Genomic DNA, 13,624 nt, shown 5'->3' on the forward strand with positions numbered 1-13,624 from the left:
TACCAATCCTGTCATTCCTGCTGTTATGTGAAATCAGAGACCTGTGCTGCCTTCCCTATTCAGCCCCTAGGGGGACAAAAGCCAGGTAGGGAAGAGGACACACAGGTTTGTCTTAGCTTGAGATGCTGAAGCAACACAGCATTGACTTGGAAACAATTGGATCATGAGTCTCATTTCCCAGTTCAGTGACCATGGTCAAGAGAGTAGCCCCAAGGACACGTCCATGCTGATATTCACCAACTGGACAAGACCATACCTATCTCAACAGGTGTTGGAGGATGAGATAACGTCCAAGCACAGTGCCAGACACATAGTAGGTGCTTTTCAAATTGTTTTTGCCCAAACCGGAAGGCCTTTGCAAATGCAGTAGACAATGACTACAACAAGAATTATGACTATAAAGAAAGGAGAATTTATAGATCCCAGCACTTACATGGCAGCCACAATCATTCATAACTCCAGTTCCTTGGCATCTGGCACCCTCTTCTGATCTCTGTGGGCTCCAGGCATGCGCACGGTGCACATGCCTACATGCAAACAAAACACGCATAAAATAAATCTTTTGTTTTTTTAAATCAAGTCTAGATAGGGTCTGGAGAGCTGGCCCAGTGGTGAAGAGCACACACTGTTCTTGCAGAGGACCTGAGCTCAATTCTCAGCCCCCACATTGGGTAGCTCACAACTGTCTATAACCCCAGCTACAGAGGGATGCCATGCCTCTGGCTTCTGAGGTCCCCTGCACTCGCGTGCACCTTCTCATACATACAATTAAACATATGACAAATCTTTTAAATGTCTGCATGGAACTAGAACATCTTGAATTTCTTCAAGCGAGTGTTTGGAGCAGACTCCCAATCAGGTTCTGCTCTCTGCAAGGGAGCAAGGGAGAAAAGGAAAGAAACGGAGATGACAAATGATTACACCTGAGAGGATGGTGGTGTTTCTAACTCGGTTCTTGCATTTCAGAAATAGTCCTCCATCACTACTATGGGATTTTAACTTCCCTGGGAGTATTTTTCTCTTTGTCGCATCATTAATGGAGAGTTCCCAATTAGCCATCTCAAATAAGGTTCCTGTTTTTCAGCTGTTGGCCACGGCTGACTCTGATACCCTCCCTCCCCAGGAGCTGCTCAAGCAAGTGAGGAGACAGGCAGGACCACAGTCAAGAGTAATGTCTAAAAGGTGCCTAATCTGCCTAATGATGGTAGTTAGAAGGGTGAGTGTGTTCCAAAGCACCTTAGCAATGTGAACTCATCAATGCTCACAGCACCCTCCAAAGTGTGCCTTCTGAGTGATAGTGGAGCTTCAGCTGGGGCTGAGGTTTAAATATGGCCACTTGATAGTGGGAATCTATAACCAAACCAGGACAGCTGTGGATGTCACCCGTTATTCTCATAGAATCCTGTGTGCTCTGACAAGGAGTTTAACAGGTTGTTTTAGGAGCTATCTGAAAACAAACTACTAAACAGAAGGAAATTGATTGATGCACTAACCATTTCAAAGAATCATTCACTCCAGCAAGGTGAGGGTTAGGGGATGAATGCATGCTTGTCTAAAATCACATCTTCTACAAAATTCAAGTGTTAATATTTTTGCAGTGTTTTTCCAGGGGCAAGGTCCCAGGAAATCCATAAACTGTGGTTTAGTGCAGAGTTTCTCACCCTCGCTTGGCTGGCACGCTGGCTGGCCAAGTGCCTACTGAAGAGGAGGACCTGTGCGTGCGGGGAACACTGACAGATGCACAAACCCTCACCCAGTCTGATAACAAAACGTCTCCAGTCATTCCTAAGTGTCTCCTGGCCATCTGATTTGCGCAAGTATGAGACTAGATGTAAAAGTTATTTCTTCCCACTTCTCTACACATCCAGAGAGCCATTGTGGATTTGTAACTTCCCTGACAGGAATGAAGGGATTCTAAACAAATACTGCTATCCCTGTCTTCGAGGGGTCAGACTCTTGAGACAATAACAACCCCCCCAAAAAAAAGAAAACTGGAATTCCCCAGGAATCTGATGCCAGAAGGGCTGAAGCCCTGAGCCAGTCAGAGCAGGAAATTGTCTCTTGAAAAGAGATTTTTACAGGGTTCCAGCAGCTGCTCAGATCACCATGAAGGAAAGGAGGAAGCTGAGGAGACCGGATGGGTCAAAGAAGGAGTGACGCCAAGCAGACCCGGTAAGTCAATGATGGAGAGGCAGAAGCCGGGCAAACAGATGGGCCAGTGATCAGGGGAACACACCATGACAGGATTGCTAAGATGTGCCTACTTCTTGCTCTCTACTGAAACCTAAGCCTCATGTCAGAGCCTCAGAGGTTGGCTTGGAGGTCTCTGGGCTTCTTTAATGATTCCTCTTCTCAATGTTGTTACCTTGAGTAAGCTTCCATTCTTGGCTTTCTGCTGCTCTTGTTTAATCGCTGTATTGAGGACAGGTGGCTGGGCCCAGTTTGTTAGGGCTACCAGGGCCCAGACTCTCACCTTAGTAACTATAGTCACAGATTTACCAGGGGGAGAAATGTTTACTCTTCCCTGGATCATTTCTCTTTGATTCATGTGAACAGAGTTTTCCAGAACATCTCCTGGCACGGGAAGGTGAGCCTTGGATGACACAGTGTCTCGGAAGGTTCTCCAAACAGCAGCGCATTTTAGCACAAGGAGATGGCTTCCCTGGACTATCCATCTGCATGGGGGCTGACCATGGAGCTGGGTGTCTGCTAGTGGCCTGTAGCACTCTCCTTCTCCTCAGGTTGCCTGCTGGCTATGGTAATGCTCGGGGAAGGTTGGCAGCCTACATAAGACATTTCTGGTTCTGCCTGCCTCCTCCGTCTCTGCATACTCAAATGCCAAATTCTCCCACTCGTGGAGCTGAGAACTCTGGGGGCTGTCGAGAATGAGCAAGTAGCGATCAGCCTTCCTAAACCAGCCTCTCACTCCTCCCTGCCTCTGACCCTCTGTTCCGTCTTTCTTCTCATCCACTGCCTCCCCAGAAGTGACAGAAATCCTTGTTGTTATTAGTTCAAGGGGAAACAATCATGCTTTATTAAAGCTTAAAAATAAGGGTAACTATCTCCTAATGGACATAAGGATAAGTATAGGATAGCTGTACCATGTGTTATAAAAAGGCAAATTGGGCATTTACAAATTCACATATGTAATTTCTTTACACACAGTGTGTCTACATTTGAACAGAGGGTTCAATTAGGGAACAATTAGGGTTAAGTGACATCATAAGGACAGGTCTTACTCTGACAGAACTGTTATCCTTACCAGGAAGTGACGCCAGGGGAAAGCAGTGTGAAGACAGCAGAGAAGCCTTTTGCAAGTGAGGATGAGAACCCTTGCCAGAAACCAACCTTGGCACCTCAGCCTTGAACCTCTGGTCTCCAGAAGTGTTGGAAAATAAGTGTCTGTCCCATCGCCAACTCTGTGGTAGTCTTTAAGAGCAACCTAAGAAGACTAATGCACTACAGAACTCAGCAATTAAGTAAATCAGAAAACAAAACAGAACGAGTACAAGGTAAGGTAGGCAAGAAACAGCATGATGTACCCAGCAGGAGAAAACACAGATCGTCTGAGCAAGAAGCACATCACAGTTTGGCATCTTAAGACTCCACAGACAAAATTGTGTGCACAGTCAAACACAAGTGCTTTGAGACACTGACATCTAAGCAGAGGTGTCTGGGATAGTTACCCAGTTAGGAGAGGATTGGAACTGGGGAGGGCAATGGTCAAGGGGATGTTGTATCTTGTGCTATCTGGAGGGTTTTAAAATATATAGTATTTATTAATTCTTTGAGAATTTCACCCCATGTGTTTTGATCACATTCACCTCCGCTCCTTCCCTTAACTTCTCCTGATCTGCCCAACCACACTTCCCAGCTTCCTGTCCTCTCCTCCTCTTGTTTTCAATTTTTTGAGGCAAGGTTACTCTGTATATCCCTGGATGTTCTGGAACTCACTCTATAAACCTGGCTGGCCTCTAACTCAGAGATCCACCTGCCTCTGCCTCCTGAGTGCTGGAATTAAAGTCACTTTTTCTTTTTTAACTTACAGAGTCCAATTAGTGCTTCCCATATACTCTATCTGTTGTTTTGGGGCAATTCAGCTGATGTGAAGAGATGGTTCAGTCAGTAAAGTTCTTGCTGTGAGAGCACAAGAGCCAGAGTTTGATCTCCAGCACACACAAAAATGCGAGCATCGGCAAGTGACCGAAATCTCCGTGTTATGGAGTTGGAGGTAGGAAGATGCCTGGGGTTCCGTGGTCAGCCAGCTCCACATACTTGACAAGAAAAAAGTGGACAGCCTCTGAGGAGTGACATCCATTATTGTCCTCTGGTTTATGCACCTGCACACACAGATACACACACACACATACACACACACACATACACACACACACACACACACACACACACACCTAGTGTACGATGTACTGCTCGTATCATCAACAGTAACTAAGTCCTTTGTTGCTTCATAGTTCTTCTGTTTACTCAGAGCTTGAATTATATTCTCATTGAGGCCTCCATCTAGCCTCCACCAAAGGCAGTGTAAAGTCCCAGGAATATGAAATTCTTTTTGCTCTAAGTTCTATAGTGGATCATATGTTTTCTCAGCATTTGAACCTAGTTGCTGATGCAGGAGTGGAACATGCTGAATACTTTCCTCAACATCTAAACTGTGTTTCATTAATAGGGGAAAACAGACCTTTTCATTTGCTTCAATGGAATCTAGAGTGAAGAAATAAATTTGCCAAAAAGGAAAGTAATTGGCACACATGTTATAGCTGTTAGCTTGGTGTCTCTGTGGGATTCCTAACAGTGGGAATGGGGGTGTCTCTCACTCTTTTGCTTGCTCCTAGGATTCTTTTTCTCCTACTTGGGTTGCCTAGCCCAGCCTTGATCTGAGGATTTCTGCCTAGTCTTATTGTAAATGGTTATGCCTTGTTCTGTGGGTATCCCTGAGAGGCCTGCTCTTTTCTGAAGGCAAACAGAGGAGGAGTGAATCTGGGGAAGAGGGGAAAGAGGAAAACAGAGAAGAGGGAGGGGAAACTGAAGTCAGGAATTATTGTATGAGAGGAGAAATAAATTCACAATAAAAATGAAGAGTAGTATAAAGAAACCAGACAGACTATATCAAGTTAATAATTTTAATAAAAGCCTGTGAAACTGATTTTCTTAAATAAAACTCAAAGAGGTTGAGAGTAAAACAAAGAAATCCACAACAGTGACTTCATGGAACTCACAACAGGGTGCATTTACTAAGTCTGTCTTCCTTCAGGAACGTGAAGCTGTGTTCAGATTCCAAACAGACCAGCCAGGGGCAGTGAAGCTCTCCCAGCCTCAGCAGGCTCCTTAGAGCCCAAATGTTGGCTCTTATGGGAAGAATTAAGACAATACTTCCTCTGCAGACATCTCCATGATGTCCCCTTCACATGTTTGTGATTCCTCTAATAGGTGTTGGTGTTCTCTGGATGTTGGACATGGGCTTTCCTCACTGCTTCTTTTATGGGAATTATTTTAGCAATCACTGGAGGGCTTGATCCTCTGTAAACCACTCCACATACACAATGAGTCTCTCCTTAAGCTTTCAGACAGACTCTGAGTCTTGCTTCTGTGTTTCCCTATTGCAGTCTTCCAGGCTTTCCCTTCCTTCAGGAAAGCTACCCTGGCCTCTCGCTGAAGTCCTTGCCCACGCCTTGAGTTCCCTGCGGAGAGCTCGTGTTTCTTTCCTTCCCTTCCTGGCCTGTCTAGATGAAGCTTCTTTAGCATAGACATTCAAGGACACCGCATACACCTCCAGAACTCTTACCACAAGGAAACTCAATTAGCCAGTGTCTGGCTTTCCTGCCAGACTCTGAACTTCAGGGTTGTAGGAATTTTATTGCCTCACCTCCTCATTTTGACACGAACACCCAGTACCATGGCCTGCAAAAATGGTAGCCACTCAATACACACTTGTAAACAAACTGCTCTGGATGCAGCTATATATTCAGGCAATAAAGGGTTTAATCAGTCACACTTTAGTTTGCAAGAGGAGACTCTGCCCTGCTCCATAAACAATCTCTCTCTCTCTCTCTCTCTCTCTCTCTCTCTCTCTCTCTCTCTCTCTCTCTCTCTCTCTCTCTCTCTGTGTGTGTGTGTGTGTGTGTGTGTGTGACCACTGACTATTGTCCTCTCTCTCCACCTTATTTTTTGAGACACCCTCTGGCTGAACCTGGAACTCTCCACTTAGCTATACTGCCTGACCAGAGAGCTCCAGGACGCCTCCTGTCTCCACCTCCCCAGCGCTGGGATCACAGTCACTCGATGATACATCCAGCTTTGTATGTGGGTTCTGGGGATTCCCACCCCATGCTCCATGCCTGGGTGCTAAGTACTTTATCACAGAGCCATCTTCCCATCTCATCAGATGAATCTTTGAGTTCCCATCTGGTTGCTAGTTAGAGCTACTAATATCAGTGGTGAGTTCTGGCCTGGGGCACTAGTCTAGACAAGTGTAAGTCACGTGAGTTGATCTGCTATGGGAATGACATTACTAATAGCAACATGATCTCAAGAATGTTCCTCTCATATTAAAAACTTGACTTTCGTCTTGGTTAGAGAAATGCCACATTCTGCTTATTTAGTCTCACACAATTTTTAAACTTTAAGATGCTTAATTAGGATCTGGAGAGATGACTCATGCAGAGATGTGATCTTTGCAGAGGACCAGAGTCCAGTTCCTGGCACCCATATCAGGTGGCTCACAACTGCCTTTAAATCCAATTCTAGGAGGCCCAATGCCCTCTTCTGGTCTCTACTGCACCCAAATGCATTTGGTGCATATACAAACACTCAGGCTCACAAACGTACACATAAAAATTTAAAAAGCAATCTTTAAAAAATGCTCAATATTTTTTACTAATTAAATTTGTCTTAAACAATTTCACATATGTATGTAGTATACACTGACCACTCTCACTCATGTCAAAGTCTTGGCTCAGAGTAGTGACATGTGGAGGCTGGGGAGAGTGGGAGGCTCAGAAAAACTTTGGAAAGAAAGAATGTGCTAGAAAAATACTGCAGTCTTCTCATCACATCAAACTGCTCATTATTTAATAGTCTCTTTCTTGTTCCGTTTTAACATGCCGTGTGTTCCATTTAAATAAGAGCATTGAAGTATTCCTCCAGGCTTTTTGTTTGTTTGTTTTGTAGTTGTTTTTCCAGCAAAGATTTCTCTTTGTAACAGCCCTGGCTGTCCTAGAACTCCCTTTGTAGACCAGACAGGTCAGGAACTCAAACATCGGCCTGTCTCTGCCTCCCAAGTGCTGAGATTAAAGGAGTGCGGTACCATGCCCGGTTTGGCAACACTCTTAAAAAAAAAAAAAGGAAGCGGAAGTTAACCTTTGCCAAAGCTCAGTGCAACCCTGCTGCCTCTGAGGACACATGCAGGCGCCTCTCGGCTGCCTTTACTATAGAATAAATTCAGTCACAGTAAGGATATCAAACAATTGACAGTTGATACCCACTTCCATATTCGGTTTATATTTGGGTGACAGCCTTTTACAGTTCAGAAGGTTTGAAAACAAACCATCATACTTGTCTCTCCTTTGTGCAAGTGAGGGGCTGCAGTAGGCGAGGGCAGACCCCCCTACGGCCAAAGGAGAAAGCAAAGCGTCGCACTCCATCGCCCTCGTCCATGAAGCTAAAGTCACTCTGCCTGATGGAATCACCAGGAACCTTTCGTGGCCAGGCTGCAGTCAGACCAATTCTGTCCCAGTCCCCGAGAGGGCCAAGCCACCGTGGTTTTTGAAGCTCCCTCCCCCGCGTGGCTTCACTGTGCACCTGAGGCTGTGAGCCATCCGGGTCAGTCTTTCGGCTGTGCTGGGAAACTCATCAATGGCTCCGCAAGACCTGCAAGCACTTAGCTGAAAACAGCTGTTCCCAACGGCAGTGTACATATTCCCAGTATTAGTGTCACCAGAAATAGAAAAGAAGCAGGAGCCATGATGTACTGCTCCTTCAGAGGTATTTAAACCGAACCACTCAAGGGTACTAAGCTTTATTACGCACAGGGCTATTCACTGCGGCAGATTTTTGTAATAGAAACTGTTCCATAGGGATCTGGCTAAATAAATTGTGGTCAACAGCAGACTAGGTAGGCATTAAAAGGGCAAACTACTCACATTACAGAACGACAACTGTGAGCAGGTTTGTCTCGGTCTAAAAGACAAAGATCCCCGACTTTTCCAAGCTTAAGATGAGTCTCTTGCAAGGGCTTAACTTTAAATGAGGATGAAGCATGCAAATTCAAATTGTGGGCTTCTTTAGTCAAAGACTTCCTGAAAATTAAAGACCACAAGAGCAAAATATTAAACCTGGCCGGGGAGGGGTGGGGGAGCGGTCCTTCCTCAGGCACAACTGTGTGCGTGGCTGCGCAGGCTGCGTGTTCAAGAGGGAACGGTTGGTCCATGGTGAAGAGAGAGGGGAAGGTGAAGAGTCAGCACTTAGAAGGTGGCGAGGGCTGCGGAGGAGAAAGAGCAAAGACTGAGTTGAAATCTTTACATAGAGAAGTCAGGGGAGGGTGCCAGGAACGGCGAGAGAGGACGCCAGTGTGGCTATCTGGATCCAGAGCAGCAGCTGGTGATCAGGGACCGGCTAGGGCAAAGCTCCAAGGACCTCCCAGAGTGTGGCTGGAGTGCTAAGGACTTCGCTGACATCCGCAGGGAGAAGAATGTTGACGGTGGGCAAGTGGAAAGATGGGCAGAAAAGCCAGGGAGCTGCAGTAGGAACCGGAAGGAGGGGGAGAGAGCAGAGATCTCAGCATGCAGGTGTTATTTTAGACGGGTGTATACATCCCTAACATGGAAATGTCACAGTATCCAAGCTAAAGGAGCAACTCACAATAATAACTCATAGCTAATTCAAGAATCCCCATGCTGGGGAAACCCACAGAGACAGCTGAACAAGATAGCTATCTGGCTGAGGTCCAAGAGCTCCCACTTGTTCAGGTTTTGACCCCTTACTCATCCCTCCTCCATTTCTGCAACTGGATTCTAGGAGTTCAGCTCAGTGTTTAGCTGTAGATCTTTGTTTCTGCTTCCATCAGCTACTGGATGAAGGCTCTAGGATGGCATTTAAGGTAGTCATCAATCTCATTATAAGGGAAGGGCATTAAAGGTAGCCTCTCCACTGCAACTTAGATTCTAGTTGGGGTCTTCCTTATGGATTTCTGGACACTTCCCTAGTGCCCAATTTCTCTTTAAACCTATAATGACTCCCTCTATTAAGATATCTCTTTTCTTGCTTTCCTCTATTCCTCCCCTGACTCAATCTTCCAGATCCCTCATGGTCTCTCCCCCCCTCCTCTTCTCCCCCCTCTTTCTCTTAACTCCCTCTCCCCTCCCTTGTACTTCCAGTTTGTTCAGGAGCTCTTGTCACTTCCCCCCTTCTCCAGGGGACTATGTATGTCTCTCTTAGGGTCCTTCTTGTTTCTTAACTCCTCTGAAGGTTTGGATTGTAGGCTGGTAATCTTTAGCTCTATGTCTGATATCCACATATGAGTGAGTACATACCATGTTTGTCTTTCTGTGACTCGGTTACCTCACTCAGGATGATTTCTTCTAGTTTCATCTATTTGCCTGCGGATTTCAAGATTTCATTTTTTTTCCCACTGAGTAGTACTCCATTGTGTAAATGTATCACATTTTCTGTATCCACTCTTCAGTTGAGGGGAATCTAGGTTGCTTCCAGGTTCTGGTTATTACATATAATGCTGCTATGAACATAGTGGAACAGATGTCCTTGATGTATGAATGTGCATCTTTTGGGTATATGCCTAGGAGTAGAATTGCTGGATCTTGTGGTAGACTAATTCCCATTTTCCTAAGGAATCCCCATACTGATTTCCAAAGTGGCTGTATGAGTTGGTACTCCCACCAGCAGTGGAGGATTGTTCCCCTCTCTCCACATCCTCTCCAGCATAAACTGTCATTGGTGTTTTTGATTTTAGTTATTCTGACAGGAGTAAGGTGGTATCTCATAGTTGTTTTGATTTGCATTTCCCTGATGGCTAAGGATGTTGAGCAATTTAAGTGTCTTTCAGCCATTTTAGATTCCTCTATTAAGAATTCTCTATTTAGTTCTTACCCCACTTTTTAATTGGATTATTTGGTGTTTTGATATCTAGCTTCTTGAGTTCTTTGTATATTTTGGAAATCAGCCCTCTGTCAGATGTGGGGTTGGTGAAGATATTGTCCCATACTGTGTGATGCCATTTTGTCTTGTTGACTGTGTCCTTTGCCTTACAGATGGGTCTCAGTTTCAGGAGGTCCCATTTATTAATTGTCAATATCAGTATCTGTCCTAATGGCATTATGTTCAGGAAGTGATCTCCTGTACCAATTCATTCAAGGGTAGCCCCACTTTCTCTTCTAAGAGGTTCAGTGTGACTGGATTTATGTTGAGGTCTTTGATCCATTTGGACTTAAGTTTTGTGCATGGTGATAGACATGGATCTATCTGCAGTCTTCTTCATGCCAGCATCCAGTTATACCTGCACCATTTGTTGAATATGCTTTCTTTTTGCATTGTATAATTTTAGCTTCTTTGTCAAAAATAAGGTGCTTGTAAGTATGTGGATTAATATCAGGGCTTTCAATTTGATTCCATTGGTCTGCCTGTCTATTTTTGTGCCAATACCAAGCTGTTTTCATTACTATAGCTCTATAGTAGAGCTTGAAGTCTGGAATGGTGATGCCTCCAGAAGTTCCTTTATTGCACAGGGTTGTTTTGGCTATCCTGGGTTTTTTAATTTTCCATATAAAGTTGAGTATTATTCTTTCAAGGTCTGTGAATAATTGTGCTGGGATTTTGATGAAGATTTCATTGAGTGTGAAGATTGTTTTTGGCAAGATTGCCATTTTTACTATGTTGATCCTAACTATCCAAGGGAATGGGAAGTCTTTCCATTGTCCGGTATCTTCTTTAATTTCACTTGTTTGGTTAGTGTTACCCCAATATATTTTAAGTTGTTTGTGGCTATTGTAAAGGGTGATGTTTCTCTTATTTCTCATCCCATTTATCGTTTGTATATAGTAGGGCTACCGCATTTTTTGAGTTAATTTTGTATCCTGCCACTTTGTTGAAGGTGTTCGTCAGCTATAGGAGTTCTCTAGTAGAGTTTTTCCAGTTACTTATATAAACTATCATAACAGCTGCAAAGAGTAAAAGTTTGACTTCTTCCTTTCCAATTTTTATCCCTTTGATCTCTTTTTGCTGCCTTATTGCTCTAGCTAGAACTTCAAGTATAATATTGAAGAGATATGGAGAGAGTGAACAATCTTGTCTTGTTCCTGATTTTAGAGGAATTAATTGCATTGAGTTTCTCTCCATTTAGTTTGATGTTGGCTGTTGGTTTGCTATATATTGCTTTTATTATGTTCAGGTATGTTCCTGTTATCCCTGGTCTCTCCAGGACCTTTATCATGAAGGGGTGTTGGATTTTGTCAAAGGCTTTTTCAGCATCAAGTGAGATGATCATGTGGTTTTTCTTTTTCAGTTTGCTTATATGATGGATTACATTGATGGATTTTGAATGTTGAACCATTCCTGAATCTCTGAGATGAAGCTTACTTGATCATGGTGGATGATTTTTCTGATGTGTTCTTGGATTCGATTTGCCAGTATTTTATTGAGTATTTTTTATCAATATTTATAAGAGATGTTAGTCTGTAGTTCTCTTTCTTAGTTGTGTCTTTGTGTGGTTTGGGTACCAGGGTAATTGTAGCCTCGTAAAAAGAATTTGGCAATGACCCTTCTGCTTCTATTGTGTGAAACAACTTAGGAGTATTGGTATTAGCTCTTCTCTGAATTTCTAGTAGAATTCGGCACTGAAACTACCTGATCCTGGTCTTTTTGTGGTTGGGAGATTTTTGATGACTGCTTCTATTTCATTAGGGGTTATAGGTCTATTTAAATTGCTTATCTGTTCTTGATTTAATTTTGGTAGGTGATATCTATCCAGAAAATTGTCCATTTCCCACAAATTTTCCATTTTTGTGGAGTACAGGTTTTCAAAGTATGTCCTGATGATTCTTTGGATTTCCTCAGTGTCCATTGTTATGCTTCCCTTTTCATTTCTGATTTTGTTAATTTGCATGTTCTTTCTCTGCCTTTTGGTTAGTTTGGAGAAGGATTTATCTATCTTGTTGATTTTCTCAAAGAACCAACTCTTTGTTTCATTGATTCTTTGCATTGTCTTTTTTGTTTCTACTTTATTGATTTCAGCCCTCAATTTTATTATTTCCTGGCATCTACTTCTCCTGAGTGAGTTTGCTTCTTTTTGTTTTAGAGCTTTCAGCTGTGCTGCTAATTCTCTAGTGTAACTATACATGTGGGCACTTAGTACTATGAACTTTCCTTTTAGCACTGCTTTCAATGTGTCCCATAAGTTTGGGTATGTTGTGTCTTCATTCTCCCTGAATTCTAGCAAGTCTTTAATTTCTTAATTTCTTCCTTGATCCAGAAGTGATGCAATTGAGCATTGTTCAATTTCCACGAGTTTATAGGCTTTCTGCAATTTGTGTTGTTTTTTAATTCTAACTTTAAACCATGGTGATCCGATAAGATACCGGGGATTATTCCAATTTTTTGTATCTGTTGAAGTTTGCTTTGTTGCCAAGTATGTGGTCGATTTTAGAGAAGGCTTCTTGTTGTGCTGAGAAGAAGGTATATTCTTTTGTGTTTGGATGGAATTTCTATAGATGTCTGCTAAATCCAATTGGGCCATAACTTCTTTTAGTTCCTTTGTTTCTTTGTTAAGTTTCTGTCTGGTAGTCCTGTCCAGTGATGAGAGTGGGGTGTTGAAGTCTCCCACTATAAATGTGTGGGGGTTTATGTGTGATTTGAGATTTAGCAATGTTTCTTTTATAAATGTGGGTGCCTTAGTATTTGGGGCATATATGTTCAGAATTGAGACTTCTCTTGATGGAATTTGCCTGTGATAAATATGAATGATCTTCTTCATCTTTTTTGATTGATTTTAGTTTGAAGTCTAATTTGTTAGATATTAGGATAGCTACACCAGCTTGTTTCTTAGGACCAGTTGATTGGAAAATCTTTTCCCATTTCTTTACTCTGAGGTAACATCTGTCTTTAAGTTGAGGTGGATTCTTGTATGCAACAGAAGAATGGATTCTGTCTTTGTATCTATTCTGCTAGCCTGTGTCTTTTTATTGCTGAGTTAAGACCATTGCTATTGGGGGATATGAATTACCATTGATTATTGATTCTTGTTTCTTTTTTATTTGTTTTTGGTGTGGTATTGTATGTGAATTTCCCCTTTTATTTGTATTTGGCTTTTCGGAATGTGGGGTCACCACTGTTTTTGAATAGCTTCTCTTACCTCCAACATGTTTTTGCCACCTTGACAAGAACAGCAGGCTGGAGCAGCATGGGTAAACTTTCTGTTATTCTGCTGTATTCCATTGCTGTCCTGTTTCTGTGTCGGCAGCATACTGGTGTATCTCTGCACTACAGTTTGAAATCAGGCACTGTGATACCCTCAGCATTACTCTTTCTCCTTAGGATTTCTTTTTTGGGGGGGATTCTGAAACAGGGTTTCTCTGTGGCTTTGGAGCCTGTCCTGGAA

At 43.1% G+C, this 13,624-nt stretch overlaps 1 long non-coding RNA gene across 1 annotated transcript; it reads left to right on the forward strand.

The window, feature by feature from the left end:
- The first annotated feature begins 1,372 nt into the window (after positions 1–1,372).
- Positions 1,373–5,011, forward strand: LOC110341055. The gene is made up of 3 exons (XR_002382938.1): positions 1,373–1,522; positions 1,599–2,172; positions 3,266–5,011. It is a non-coding gene; the product is annotated as an uncharacterized LOC110341055 (long non-coding RNA).
- The last annotated feature ends 8,613 nt before the right edge of the window (positions 5,012–13,624 follow it).

This window comes from Mesocricetus auratus, unplaced genomic scaffold (assembly GCF_017639785.1).
Source record: "Mesocricetus auratus isolate SY011 unplaced genomic scaffold, BCM_Maur_2.0 Super-Scaffold_100676, whole genome shotgun sequence".
Lineage (NCBI taxonomy): Eukaryota > Metazoa > Chordata > Mammalia > Rodentia > Cricetidae > Mesocricetus > Mesocricetus auratus.